This window comes from Oryctolagus cuniculus, chromosome 2 (genome assembly GCF_051225735.1).
Source record: "Oryctolagus cuniculus isolate XC-2025 breed Fujian yellow rabbit chromosome 2, ASM5122573v1, whole genome shotgun sequence".
Taxonomy (NCBI): Eukaryota; Metazoa; Chordata; class Mammalia; order Lagomorpha; family Leporidae; genus Oryctolagus; species Oryctolagus cuniculus.
The window spans coordinates 135,247,419-135,263,296 of record NC_142868.1 but is presented as its reverse complement, the minus strand read 5'-3'; the positions used below and the strand labels follow the sequence as shown (position 1 = coordinate 135,263,296).

Genomic DNA, 15,878 nt, shown 5'->3' with positions numbered 1-15,878 from the left:
TTTAAAGGGTTTATAAAAAAGAACAAACTTTTCATTTCAAAGAAATAGGAAATCCAAAACACCTTACTTTGTTTTCTCAAGAGAAGTAAGTTCTGGGGCTCCACTGCATGGAAAGTTGACTACACATAAGGATAATACACTATATTGTTTCTACATTTTGAGTGGTACAGTATGATACCAAAATAGCGTATTTCTAACATAGAAGTGAGATAACTAGTCATCAAAATATTTCAAGAAAATAGTAGACATTAAAAATTACAACATAACCTCAGGGTCGGCACTGTGGCAAAGCGGGTTAACACCCTGGCCTAAAGCGCCAGCAACCCATATGAGTGCCAGTTTGAGACCCGGCTGCTCCTCTTCCGATCCAGTTCTCTGCTATGGCCTGGGAAAGCAGTAGAAGATGGCCCAAGTCCTTGGGCCCCTGCACCCATGTGGGAGACCCGGAGGAGGCTGCTGGCTCCTGGCTTCAGATCGGCGCAATTCACGCCACTGCGGCCATCTGGGGAGTGAACCATCGAATGGAGGACTCTCTCTCTATCTGCTTCTCCTCTCTCTAACTCTGTCTTTCCAATAAATAAATAAATCTTTAAAAAAATTACAACATAACCAAATAAGAACATAAAAAAGGAAGTTGTAAAATAATTTAATTAAAAATTAATATTATCCATGTGTATTTTCAAATATCTATAAAGAATAAAATACATAGTTCTTACTTATCACTTATTATGCCCAGGCATTTTTCTAAGTTCCACACATACAACAATTCATTCCATTTTTTAAAGATTTTATTAAGTTATTTGAGAGGTAGAGTTACAGACAGAGGTAGAGACAGAGAAGGTTCTTCCCTTCACTGGTTCACTCCCCAAATGGCCATGATGGTCAGAGCTGAGCCAATCCAAAGCCAGGAACCAGGAGCTTCCTCCATGTTTCCCATGTGGGTGCAGGGGCTAAAGTACTTGGGCCATCTTCCACTGCCTTCCCAGGCTCTAAGCAGAGAGCTGGATCAGAAGAGGAGCAGTCAGGAAATGAACTGGCACCCATATGAGATGCCAGTGCCACAGGCAGTCCATTTTCATAATAATTTTATGATGTATAGGTGGGTGTTGTGGTGTAGCAGCTTAAGTCCGTTTGGGAAGTCTGCATCCTATATCACAATGACTGGCTCAAGACTCAGCTACTTGCTTCAGATCCAGTTTCCTGCTAATGCCATCCTAGGAGGCATGTGGTGATGGCTCAAGTGGCTGAGTCCCTGCCACCTATGTGGGTGAACCAGAAGAAATTCTGGACTCCTGGCTTCAGCCTGGTAATCCCTGGATGTTTCAGACATTTAGGGAGTGTACCAGCAAATGGGAGATCTCTCTCTCTCTCTATCGCTCTCGATCTCTCGATCTCTTGATCTCTCTTTCTTTCTGCTTTCAAACAAATCAAAATAAATAAATTTAAATAAGAATAATATTATGAGGTAATCACTATTATTATCATTCATTTAATTGATGAATAACCAGAGGCAAAGATAAGTTGATTTGACCTAAAGTGACACAGCTAATAAGTAATGAAGTCAGCATTCAAACCCAAGCAATAGGACTCCAGAAAGGTATGCCATTCTGCCTGTCATAAAATATCAAACTATCAAGTGGCAGAATTATGGGTGAATTTTTAAATTTTTCTTTTTTATATTATTTATAAGTTAACTGAATAATAAAGACTAATCATAGCAAACATTTAGTAAAAGCACTAACCATAAGGATAGACATCATTTCTTGAAACAGTCTCATAAGATGAATGGTCCTTTTAGACCCATTTTACAGATAAGGAAAGTGAGGCACACAGAGGTAAGGTAATGTACCCAAGAACACACAATGAATACATTTCACAGTCAGAGTTGAATTCAAGTAATCTAACTCCAAGAAGTGGGACTTTGTTCTTTACTACACAAAAACTTAGAGGTAACAAAGAGAAATGACATGATTATTTTTATGATACTTTTTATAAACCATAATTCTTAATAAAACTAGATCTGAAGTCAAAATAATGTACTCCATCAAAGGTGCTAAATAACACAGTTTTTTATCTACCTAAAAGAACAAATAACACCCTATCTACAAGCTCATTCTCCAATGTGGTGACCACAAGAAACTATTTTTTCAGAAGTTGCTAAAGAAACAAAGTACATTATAGGGCTCTGGAGCAATCAATGAAAACTTTAGTAGTGGGGCCAGCACTGTGGCGCAACAGGTTAAGCCGCCATCTGCAAAGCCAGCATCCCATATAGGTACTGGTTGGAGACCCAGCTGCTCCACTTCCTATCCAGCTCCCGGCTAATGCACCTGTGAAAGCAACAGAAGATGGCCCAAGTGCTTGGGATGCTGAAACCATGTGGGAAACTCACATGAAGATCCTAGCTCTTGGGTTTGGATCAGCCCAGGGCCGGTCCTTGCAGCCATTTGGGGAGTAAAGAAAGATCTTGCTCTCTCCCCCTCTCTCTCTCTCTGTAACTCTTTCAAATAACTAAATAAATCTTTAAAAAAAAAAAAAAAAAAGCGGGGTGGGGAGGGGACACTGGCTATAGTGAGTATACAAATTCACTTCAATTATTTCTCCCCGTCCCTCCACAAGGGTGCCTGGAAATGGCAGGGAGAAGGCACCATTGACACCAGTAGTGGCTGTGGCAGCTCTCATGCACGCATGTAATCAGGGGATTTTTACCAGAAGGTAAAATCCTTATTCTCCACTGATGCTGAGTTTGGCTAGGAGGGTTGACAGGGGACTAGGCACCCTTATAGGACTGTGAGGTGGCCCCATCGTTTCAGCATATACCAGGCCAACCTTCATTGTTTTATCTGAAGGCACTGAAATCAACATATAAAAGAAATATCTGCACTCCCATATTCACTGCAGTATTATTCACAGTACCTAAGATCCAGAATCAACCTAGCTGTCCATGGATGAATGAATAAAAGTGCAATATATATTCACAATGGACTATTATTCAGCCATTAAAAAAGAATGAAACCCTAAATTTGCAGCTAAATGGATGGAACTGGAGATCATTGTGTTAAGTGAAATAAACTGGACACAGAAAGATAAATAATGTATGCTCTCCTTCATATATGGAAAAATAGTTTATCTGAACTTAGAATAGTGATTATTATAGCCTGGGAATACAATCAAACGGAAGTAACAAGTTCAAATTTGGACAGCACAGTGGTGTGACCAGAGTCCACAATAATGTATTACACACGCAATGGAGGCCGGCACCGTGGCTCACTTGGTTAATCCTCCGCTTGCAGCGCTGGCGTCCCATATAGACCCTGGGTTCTAGTCCCAGTTGCTCCTCTTCCAGTCCAGCTCTCTGCTGTGGCCCAGAAAGGCAGTGGAGGATGGCCCAAGTGCTAGGGCCCCTGCACCCGCATGGGAGACCAGGAGGAAGTACCGGGCTCCTGGCTTCGGATTGGTGCAGCACGCTGGCTGTAGCGGCCATTTGGGGGGTGAACAAACAGAAGGAAGACCTTTCTCTCTGTCTCTCTCTCTCACTGTCTAACTCTGTCAAATAAAAAAGTAATAATAATAATGTATTACACACTGCATGAAGAACTAAAGAAGAGGAGCTGGTAGGCTCTAAACACAAGAAAAGATAAAATGATAGAAAGGCAGGTTATCTGGCTTGATTAGTTTATACTGTACATACAATTTTAAACTCCTCCTTGTATTTAATGCCACAGAAATGAAATCCAAATAAATATAAGTAATGTCCCCACCAAGAGATGCTGCACACTGATAAACTCTAGGGACAAAGAGTCACCCCACCTGCACCATAACTAATCTTGAGGCAAAAAGAACAAACAAAATTTCCCAACCTAACTATAGAAACAGTATCTCCAGTTGGGGAATAATATCAAAAGCCTAGTGCTACCCAGGACAACTTTCTGAAAACTCTGAGCAACAGCAAATGAACTTGGAACCCAGCTGACACACAATGATAGTATCACAAGTGAGTAATACTCAAATCCCTGGCAAAAATGTGAGGTTTATTCAACATACAATGGGACTATTAATTGGATCCAAGCACTGTCATCTCCACATAGCAAGAACATCCACACTAAGGCTTCAGAGTTGCTAAATAGTGAACAAACTAAACATATCAAAAATAGAAGTCCAAAACACTTTTATAGTAAATTCACTTAAGAGCTCACTTCTGCAAGGAAGGAAGAAAAAAACAAAGGAGCAAGCAAACAAACAAGAAAAAAAGAACTATCAGTATTAAAAATAAGGAAAATATGGGAGAAAAAACAGAGGAAAGAGGGGATAATATACCAACAGTATACTTAAAATTATTGACTCTATAAACACAACTTTTAAAAGAATTCTCATTTATAGTTTCATAAGAAATTCTTAAATACTTAAGGGTCTACACTTACCCACTAGTACCTTTCCCCTCTTCAAGACACTTCACTGCCATCTGCTGGATAGTTTTCCCAGTGACTATGTAGAGCTACACTGTCTATAGTATAAATGAAACCACCTCAGATAAGCAGTAGCTGGAAACTATACAACCTGCACAACTCTACAAAGCAGTCAAATTAATTTAAGCCACACATAAACCTCCACAATGAATTAGAAATATTTAATGTGTCTGGCTATAGGAGTCAGCCGTAGCACAGCAGGTTAAGCTGCCACTTATGATACCAGAGTCCCATATCAGAGTGCTGTTCTAGTCCCATCTCCTCTACTTCCAATCCAGCTCCCTGATACTGTTCCTAGGAAGGCAGCAGAGGATGGCCCAAGGACTTGAGTCCCTGCCACCATGTGGGAGATCAGGATGGAGTTCTGGCTCCACCTTCAGCCTGGCCCAGACCTGGTTGTTACAATCATCTGGAGAATGAACCAGCAGATGGAAGAGCTATCTCTGTTTCTCCCCCTCTCTCTGTCCCTCTGCCTCTCAAAATAAATAAATCTAAAACAAAAAAATGCCTAAATATATGGTTTACAGAGGCTAGGCTCACAGGAGCCTCTCAGTTATGCACATAACCTATAACATCATCTTTGAATTAACTAGTGATAAAGTAATAATACTAGAGTTCTCACTTCAAGCTGATAAAGAGCAGCAGATCGCTCTCTGACCCCTGGCTTTCTATCAAACTGATTCTAGTATAAAGGAAAGCAAAAACAGGAATTTCCCTGCAGGTTCATTCTCTTCATATGCTTCCGAATGGATTTCATTTTAGTTACTCATTTATTTAATAGGGCTGACTGCCTGCTTTGTATGTTGTCTCTGAGAACAAGAACACTGCAATAAACAAGGATCTAATGCAGCTATTCCTAGAGCCATGGGTCTCCTTATTAGTAAATCATTATTTTGGTGACAACATTCAAGCAGTGATTTGTTGTTTGTTTGTTTGTTTAAGATTTATTTTATTTATTTGAAAGAGAGTTACAGAGAGAAGTAGAGACAGAGAGAGAGGTCTTCCATCCGCGGGTTCACTCCCCAGATGGCCGCAATGGCCAGAGCTGCGCCGATCCGAAGCCAGGAGCCAGCAGCCTCTTCCAGGTCTCCCATACCGGTGCAGGAGCCCAAGGACTTGGGCCATCTTCTACTGCTTTCCTAGGCCAAAACAGAGAGCTGGATCGGAAGAGGAGCAGCTGGGACTAGAACCGGCGCCCATATGGGATGCCGGTACTTCAGGCCAGAGCGTTAACCTGCTGCACCACAGTGCCAGCCTCAACAAGCAGTGATTTGAATAGAATATGTTCTAAAAATTTTATCTGATCAAAATAATCTAATGGTACAAAAACAGTATTATCAGAAATAAACTTGCAGGAAATGCTCATATTTCAACTCAGGTATAGAGAGGTCTAGATTGCAGCCATTCTTCACTTGTGGGCCAGACAGAATGATCAACTCTCCTTTATTTAAACTTTTTTTTTTTAAGATTTTTTTTTTTTTTTTGAAAGGCAGAGTTACAGAGAAAGAGAGGAGAGACAGAAATCTTTCATCCACTGGTTCACTCCCCAAGGAACTGCAAAAGCCAGAGCTGGGCCAGGCTGAAGCCAGGAGCCAGGAACTTCATTCAGGTCTCCCACGTGGGTACAGGAACCCAAGTACTTGTGCCATCTTTCACTGTTTTCTCAGGCACATTAGCAGACAGCTGGATCAGAAGTGGAGCAGCTGGAACAAAAACTGGCACCCACATGACATGCTAGTCGCAGGCAGACCTTCATTTAAACTCTTAAAAGAAGTAGCCCAAATACCATCTCCATGTAGACTGGCCTTGGACTAGCAAGTTGAGAAAAACAAGGAGAATCAAGGGAATTTCAAAGTCTTTCAAGCAATTTGTTGCCAAGAAATGAAAACCTTCTAGAACTCTTCCTCAAAAAACTTAAGAAATTTCTGTCCTGTCCTATCAATGACCTGTTGCAACTTAAAACCAATTTTAAGTAACATGGGACTTGTTCTTCCAGTGCCTGGCTTATTAAAGACTGCCAGGTGGCAAAAACAAAACTCCTGACCAATTTTATATAGCAACATGGGAAATAAAAATGAAAAGATGACACCTGGGATTTTTTTTCATTTGGAGAATTAACCTACAATAAACTTCTGACTTATTTTAATAAGTCTGGAAACAAGGACAAATTCTGGGTCATGTCATCCAAAATACAAATTTAATAACTTAGAGTTTAAATCTGGAAGACCTTTGAAGGCTTGGAATTCCCAGCTACATAAGAACTGCCAGAATTTGTACATTGAATAGAGGCCACTTTCTGTTTTTTTAAATGCTGACAATATATAATTTTATTTAGTTATTTATTTTAAGTTATATATTTATTTATTTATTTCAAAAGCAAAATGACAGAAAGAGAAACATAGAGATCTTTCATCCACTGGGTCACTCACCTAACGCCAACAACAGCCAAGAGTGGTTGAGGCTGAAGCCAGGAGCCCAGAATTCCATCCAGGTTTCTCATGTGGGTGGCAGGGGCCCAAATACTACGTCAGCCATCACATGTAGCCTCCCATGTGCATTATCAAGATCAGAAGCAGAGGCAAGACTTGATCCTAGGCCCTCTGACATGGAATGCAGGTGTCCCAAGAGGCCGCTTAACTAGCTGTGCTACAATGCCTGCCTCTTTATTTATTTTTATCTTTTTATTTTTTCCTCAGCTTTATTAAGGCATAATTGAAAATAAAAACCACATAAACTACAATGTACATGTTTTAATATATGTATACACTGTTGAATGATTAAATCAAGGTATTGACATAGCTGTCACCTCACACACTGATCATTTTTTGATGGTGAAAATATTTAAGATCAACTCTCCTGGCAATTTTCAAGTACATAATACGTATTCATTAACTATAATCATCATATTATATAACAGCTCTCTGGAATTTATAACATCCTGCGTAACTGAAACTGTACTCTTTAACCAACATCTTCCCAGCTCTTCCTTCCCAGCCTCTGGTAAGCACCATTCTACCCTCCGCTTGTATGAGTCTAACTTTTTTAGATTCCATATGTAAGTGAGATCACACACATTGTCTTTTCTGTGCCTGGCTTATTTCACTTAGCATAATGTCCTCCAGGTTCATCCATGTTGTTACAAATGACAAGATTTCCTTTTTTTTTTTTTTTTTTTTTTTGTCTAAATAGTATTGTTATACAGATATATGTATACATAACATTTTCATTCTTGTTTTAATATTTTAAATTTTTACTTATTTGTTCTTATCTGTTTGAAAGCCAGAAGACAGCCATATAGGCAGAGATCTTCCATCTGCTGGCTTATTTCCCAAATGCTGGCAAAACCAGGGCTGGGCCAGACCAAAGTCAGGAGCCAAGAACTCAATTCAGGCTGTCTACCTGAGCGGCTAGACCCAATTCTAGAGCCATTACCTGATGCCCTGCTGGGTACACATGAGCAGGAGCCTGGGATCAGGAGAAGTGCTGGCACATGAGACCAGGCACTCCAATACAGGATGTGGGCATCCCAAGTGGCATCTTAACTTCTAGGCCAAACACCCACCCAACACATTTTCTTTTTCTATTTGTCCATCAGTAGTCACAAGTTGATTCCATATCTTGGCTACTGTGAATAATGCTGCAATGAACATAGGTATATACATGTATCGATTGGACATGTACACAGAAGTGGAACTGTTGGATCATATAGTAATTCTACTTTTAATTTTTTGAGCAACCTTCATACTGTTTTTCCATTACAGCAGTACCAATGTACATCCTACCAACAATGGACAAGGATTCCCTTTCACCACATCCTTGCCAACATGTTGTCTTTTGTTATTTTAATAATAGCCATTCTAACAGGTATGAGTGGTAACTCATTGTGGTTTTGATTTGCATTTCCCTAATGATTAGTGATGCTGAACATTTTTTTTATACTTACTGAAAAGAGGCCACTTTCTGGTTAAGTACTGGTCGTACACAAGCACTCATGCTAAAAAAAAAAAAAACCTGATTTGGAAGTTCAAGCTAAATATACTCCTTAAAAATATTTTTTCCTCCAAAATTACCCAAGAACCACTTTGCCAATTACTTACTCCATTATGAATGAAATGGTCTTTTCTGGTTGAACAGCATAGCCTAAAACCATTTCAAGGATACCTTGAAAACTGCTTGGAAAAATGAAATTAAAAGGTAAGTTTGTTTTGGTGAAAAATTTTTGAAATATATGCATTTTTAAGCTTTATTTATTTATTTGAAAGTCAGAGTTACAGAGAGAGAGAGAGGAAGTAAGAGATAGAGAGATAGAGAGACAATCTTTTATCCACTAGTTCACTCCCCAGATGGCCATAATGGACAAGGATTTTGGGCCATGCCAAAGCCCCAGGACAGAAGCTTCACCCATGTCCCCCACGTGAGTGCAGGGGCCCAAGCACTTGGGTCATCTTCCACAGCTTTTCCCAAGCCATTAGCAGGGAGTTGGATCATAAGTGAAGCAGCCAGGACAGAAACCAGCACCCATTTAGGATGCTGGCAATGCAAGTGGAAGCTTTATCCACTATGTCAAAACACTGGCCCCATAATATGCATTTTCTATGAACTTTTTGAAGCCCTTACATATGTATGAATTCAAAAATTGGTTGCAACAAGATAAACTTTTAATTCCACTTCCACAAATTTTATGAAGAATCCTTTTATTTCAAAGGACACTTTGCTCATCCTCAATAGAAAATATATTGGTAAATAATCCTTTAACAATATTTGCCAGCATCCCTCTTTATAACCACAATCCTGGGTTTCTCCAGTCAATATTATGCAAGGAGCTGTCAATTATTGAGGTGCAATTATTCTTATATTGATTGTGGGGAGCAATCCGGACTGGACTAAGTTACTGGAATTAAGACTTATTCTATGCATCTGCTCTCCCACAATATGGCGCTGGGAGAGAAGTAAACAGCTTCCGCACAGCTGCCTCCAGTTCAACCAATAAACTGTAGGACTTGCTCCTGATTGGAGGAGAGCAGCGTGCTCGGCGTGTGGGCAGCCGAGTTGGGATTGGCGGAGGAGGACTATAAAGGAGGAGAGAGACAGCATGCACCAGGAACATCTAAGGGGAACATCTAAGGGAACCTGTGCAGCCCCCGAGAAGAGCCGGCCGGCGGTGTGCCGCTCCCCTGCGGAAGTGGGGAATGTGGCCAGGGGGAACTGCCCTTCCACGGAGGTGGAAGGGATAGTAGCCAACCCGGGAAGAACCAGCAGCAAACCCGGGGAGGGCCGAGCAGACAGAAAGAACAGCGCAGGGTCCTGTGTCGTTCCTCCACGAAGAGGGGGAGCGACATTGATCATAAGAAGTGATTAGAAAGAATATCCATTGCCTGAAGCCGTTATTAATCCTTACTTAGCTTAAGATTCTAGGCAGAAATTTTATGAACTCAAAAAGGAAAGAAAAAAAAAGTTCTTTCCTGAAACTTTGAGTTTATTCCTTAATTTCAGCATAAGACTTCAGAACTGTAGGCAAGGTCTTCAGAAAGATCAGATGTTAACTTTAGTTAAATGAAACAAGGACCCTTTGTTGTTGTTGTTGTTGTTACTATCATTTTGTCCTATACCTGAAGGATTTGCTAACTCTTTTGGAAGAGCTAAATGTTTTCCTTCCCTTCCCCAGGTCCCACACAAAGAATGGGAAAAGGAGCTATTTCTTATATGCTGCTTATGTGGTTTTAGGTGTGACCCTAGCAAACTGGTCCTGCTACCTAATTACTGCCAAAAGAAGTAGATTTAGACTAACCACAAGCAATTCTTAACTCACTTAATAAATGAGGTCCTGGGAACCCACATGCAAAACAAATATTTATAAATAAAAACAATTTCTCAGAAGTAATAATGATGATACTAAATTGTTTGTGGATGAAATAATCAGATACCCAGGATTAACTCCAAAATTAGCTGGAATGAGGAAGCAGGGGGAAGTGGACAGCAGTGAAAGTATTAGATGAAACAAGATTTAATGTGTACTGATAACTATTAAAACTGTGAGATGGATACACAAGTATTTATGATGCCATTTTCTTTACTTTTGCATGTTTTAAATTTTCTTTTTATATAAAACAGTGTTTTAATTCTTGTCCTTAGGAACTATAAAGACTATACATGATTTGGAAATGAAACTATACCAAACAACGGCCAAAGAAGAATCATCCATTCTATGCCTTCTCTTTCGTCTGATCACTCAGAAAGATAATGTTATCAGCAATGATGGTGGTTGTTTGTCGCCGCACGTTATTTTTATCCATGTATTCACCATAGTCTACCTTCCCTTCCACATAAATTCGAGACCACTTTTTCACATACTGATACGCCACATCTCTGAGGCCTGGCCGGAATACTGATATTCTGTGCCACGTTGTTTTTTGACTAACATCACCCATTTGGTATGTTTCATTATCCCCGGATCGCCACATCTCATTTGTTGCTAGGGAAAATATTGTGACTGGATTTTTTCCTTCCACCTGTCTCATGACAGGGTCCTGACCCACTCGCCCCAGTAACTGCACACGATTCAGAGATCTTTCAAGAACCAAACTGCTAGCTATTTCTGACTCATGTCTTACAAACTGACGAAGCACCTGTAACACAGGTCTTCGAAACATGGCTTCTCTTCTTACAGTCTAACCTCTGTGCTGGTCCTGGCGCTCCAGCAGACAGCCTCCAGCCCTAAATTTTCTTCAACAAACACATTAGAAATGAAAAATGAATGTGATAGGAAATGGTTGTATATATCAAAGTTTTAATGTGCCTGGGAAAACAGCAGAAGATGGCACAAGTCCTTGGACCCGGTAAGAGACCTGGATGAAGCTCCTGGCTCCAGGCTTCAGTCCGGCCTAGCTCTGGCCATTGTGGCCATTTGAAGAGTGAACCAGCAGATGGAAGATTCTTTCTCTCTCTCTCCCTCTCTATAATTCTGCTTTTCAAATAAATAAAAATTAATCTTTTTTAAAAAAAAAAAAAAGAACATATCCTACAGAAATTGCAGTATCAATATAAAAAGAGATCACGTATAAGAATACAGAAGTGTTTAAAATAACAATGTGGGAAGGGAAAAGGAGAACATCTAAATGTCTATTCTGCAGTCATTAAAAAGAATGAAGTAGGGGAGGCACTGTGGTATAGAAGTTTCAGTCACTGCTTCTGATGTCTCCATCCCATATCAGAGTGCCTGGCATAGAGTGACACCTCCACTTTCAACCCAGAATCCTGCTAATGACTTCCTGCTGGGAAGTAGCAAATGACAGTCCAAGTACTTGGGTCCCTGCCACCCACGTGGGAGACCCAGATGGAGTTTTGAGCTTCTGGCTTCAGCCTGGCCCAGCTCTAGTTGTTGGAGGCATTTGAAAAGTGGACCAGTGGATGAAAGTTATCTCTCTCTCTCTTCCTCTGTTACTCTGTTTTCCAAATAAATAAATCTCTATTTTTAAAAAATGAAGTAAAAGCTAAAATATTTGACTTATAAAGATATTTGGTGTATTTATATATTATTAGATAGAATAAAATAGATTAGTGTCAAAAATATACTAATTCCCATTTAAAAAGAAAAACCATGAGGCACAGAGGCTAAGATGCCACTTGAGACGCCTGCATCCCATTTCAGAGTACCTAGGTTGGAGTCCTAGCTCTGCTTCTGATTCTAGTTTCCTGCTAATGCTCACCCTTGGGTACAACAGGTGATGGCTCAAGTACTTGGGTCCCTGTCAGCTACAGGGAGAACTAGATGGAGTTTCAGGCTCCTGGCCTCAGCATGACCCAGCTCTGGCTACTGTGGGCATTAGGGGACTGACCCAGTGGCTGGAAGATCCTTTTTTGTCTCTCATTCTCTCTGTCTCTCTCTCTCACTGACTCTCACATAAATAAATAATACATAAATAAATAAAATTTAAATCATAATAATTTAAAAAGAAAATATAAGGTTATACATTTTATGTAAATAAATATAATGTTTATATAAGTATAGAAAAAACTCTAGAAAACTACAATGTTAAACCACTAATAATGCTATGGGGTGATTTTAGAGAGAAGACAGGCAGCTCTACTTATATATTTCTAGATTGTTTCTTTTTTTCTACAATAATGTATAAAGATTCAAAATATTGAAAAGCCATTACAATTTAAAAATAAAATTTAGTTGCAAGATCTCACCATGGATAACAAAATCCTCATAGTCAAGTTCCTTAAATAAAATGGCAAGGTATTTGCATCTAATCTATATACATTCGTTCATATTCTTAAATCATCTCTAGATTATCTGTAATACCTAATACAATGTAAATGTTATGTAAATAGTTGTTATGCTATACTGTTTAGGAAATAATGATGATTAAAAAAAAAGTCTGTACACCTTCAGTACAGACACAACTTTGTTAATATTTTCAACCTGTAGTTAGTTGAATACATAGATAAGCAGATATGGAGTGCTGGCTGTTCCTGGTATAAAGGATACCAACTATAAAAAGGAAATAAGGGGCCGGCGCCGCGGCTCACTAGAATAATCCTCTGCCTTGCGGCGCCAGCACACCGGGTTCTAGTCCCGGTCGGGGCGCCGGATTCTGTCCCAGTTGCCCCTCTTCCAGGCCAGCTCTCTGCTGTGGCCAGGGAGTGCAGTGGAGGATGGCCCAAGTGCTTGGGCCCTGCACCCCATGGGAGACCAGGTAAGTACCTGGCTCCTGCCATCGGATCAGCGCGGTGCGCCGGCCGCAGCGCGCTGGTGACTGCAGCCATTGGAGGGTGAACCAACAGCAAAAGGAAGACCTTTCTCTCTGTCTCTCTCTCTCTCACTGTCCACTCTGCCTGTCAAAAAAAAAAAAAAAAAAAGGAAATACGGGGGCCAGTGCTGTGGCGCAAAGGGTTAAAGCGCTGTCCTGAAGTGCCAGCATCCCATATGGGTGCCAATTCTAGTTCCAGCTGCTCCTCTTCCCATCCAGCTCTCTGCTATGGCCTGGGAAAGCAGCAGAAGATGGCGCAAGTCCTTGGGAGACCCAGAGGAAGCTCCTGGCTCCTGGCTTCGGATCAGCGCAGCTCCGACCATTGCGGCCAATTGGGGAGTGAACCAGCAGTTGGAGGACCTCTCTCTCTCTCTCTGCCTCTCCTCTTTCTGTGTAATTCTGACTTTCAAATAAGCAAAACAAATCTTTTTAAAAAATGAAAGAGGCTGGCGCCGCGGCTCACTAGGCTAATCCTCCGCCTTGCGGCGCCGGCACACTGGGTTCTAGTCCCGGTGGGGGCACCGCATTCTGTCCCGGTTGCCCCTCTTCCAGGCCAGCTCTCTGCTGTGGCCAGGGAGTGCAGTGGAGGATGGCCCAAGTGCTTGGGCCCTGCACCCCATGGGTAACCAGGATAAGTACCTGGCTCCTGCCATCGGATCAGCGTGGTGCGCCAGCCTCAGCGCGCCAACCGCGGCGGCCACTGGAGGGTGAACCAACGGCAAAAGGAAGACCTTTCTCTCTGTCTCTCTCTCTCTCACTGTCCACTCTGCCTGTTAAAAAAATAAAATAAATAAATCTTTAAAAAAAAGAATAATATAAAAAAAAAGAAAGAAAAAACACAAATAATAGGACACACTTCTCAGCAAGTATATGTCTCTGTCTCTCTCTCTCTCACTGTCCACTCTGCCTGTCAAAAAAAAAAAAAAAAAAAAGGAAATACGGGGGCCAGTGCTGTGGCGCAAAGGGTTAAAGCGCTGTCCTGAAGTGCCAGCATCCCATATGGGTGCCAATTCTAGTTCCAGCTGCTCCTCTTCCCATCCAGCTCTCTGCTATGGCCTGGGAAAGCAGCAGAAGATGGCGCAAGTCCTTGGGAGAAAGAACCAAGGCAGACTGGGTGGGAAAGGATTAGCAGTGTAAAACAAAGGAAAGGAAGACAAACAGAAAAAAAAAAAATGCCAAAGGAAAGAGGAAATAAAAGAGTTACATAAATAGAAGACAACCACCACTTCATATGAAAATGGTGCTGGAAAATAGAGGGAGAGACAAAGCAGTTAGCAGCTATGGAAAAATCATCTTTAGTTTCCTTCATTTTAAAAAAAATAGTGACTATCAATAGTATATCAGTTTCACCTTACCGGATAACAACGTGAGACAGCAGTCTGGTTGCTAGACTTGCAGTTCAATATTATTAGCCACCCACATGCATTTATCTTTCCTCCTGAGATCCCATTAAAAAAAAGGTATCAGCCAACCACCCTAAAAAGAACAAGGAAAGGACCCCTAACTCATAAGAAATAGCTAGAAATTTCTGGAAGACAAAAGCTAGTAAAAGGCAGTAAAGACAAAACAAAGCTGTATTTGAAAAAAAAAATAGCTTGGAGTATTTGCCAAAGGAATAAAATCCAAAAGGAATCTAACTTCCAGCCACTACCATGGACAGGGTCATGACTCAGCATATCAGGAATAGGGGCAGAGATTTAGCCTAGTGGTTAAGACACAGGTTAACATGCTAACATCCCAACTCTGGGTTTGATACCTGGCTCTGACTCCTATTTCCAGCTTCCTACTAAGGTAGACCCTGAGAGGCAGCAATGATGGGTCAAATAATTGGCTTCCTATCACATACATGGGAGACCTGAAAAGCATTCCTGGTTCCCAGCTTTTACCCAGTCCTGGTCAATTCAAGCATCTGGGAATCAATCAGCAGATTAAAGTGCTATGCACTCTCACACTCTCTCTCAAGTAAATTTTTTAAAAAATTTAATACCAGGAATAATGGAAGCACTGAAAAAAATGGATTAATTGAAAGACTCAATACAGAATAAAACCTCTACACATTCCCATACATGGGGGGATCCCCATACATGGAAAGTCCAGCAATCAAATCCCTAACTCTAGGACAAAGTATCATGGGGTTTTACATGGAAAAAGCACACAGGCTGAGAATATATTAAAATCACTGCATTGTGCACAGTAAATGAGAGAATTGTATGGTATGTTAATTATGTCTCAAAAAGTGATTGCTCTTTTGCATACAATGACACCAAACAAAAACAAAAATCTCCCCAAATCCTCCCTGCCAGTGTGAAGGAGGAAACCAGTCTCCAAAGGGAACTTAGACCTTTCAAGAAATCTGTCAGTGATCAGGAGGTTTAGCCTATTTCTAGGCCAACACAGGGGCCCAGGAAGTTGCCTAACCTATGTATTTAAAAAAAAAAAAAAAAAAAAAAAAAAAAAAGAGAGGAGGGGTGGCACTCTGGTATAGTAAGTTAGGCATCCACCTCTGGCACCAGCATCCCATACGTGTGTTGGTTCAGGTCCCAACTGCTCCACTTCCAATCTGGCTCCCTGCTGATGGCCTGGGAAAGCAGTGAAAGATGGCCCAAGTGCTTGGACCTCTGCACCCAAGTGGAGATCCAGAAGAAGCTCCTGGCTC

At 41.0% G+C, this 15,878-nt stretch overlaps 1 protein-coding gene and 1 pseudogene across 1 annotated transcript in view; both read right to left on the bottom strand.

Annotated features, from left to right (window-relative positions):
* EXOC6B (exocyst complex component 6B) overlaps positions 1-15,878 on the bottom strand; it is a 683,510-nt gene that overhangs the window by 647,339 nt on the left and 20,293 nt on the right. The gene's annotated exons all lie outside the window — the stretch shown is intronic.
* LOC127490310 (single-stranded DNA-binding protein, mitochondrial pseudogene) lies at positions 10,557-11,146 on the bottom strand (annotated as a pseudogene).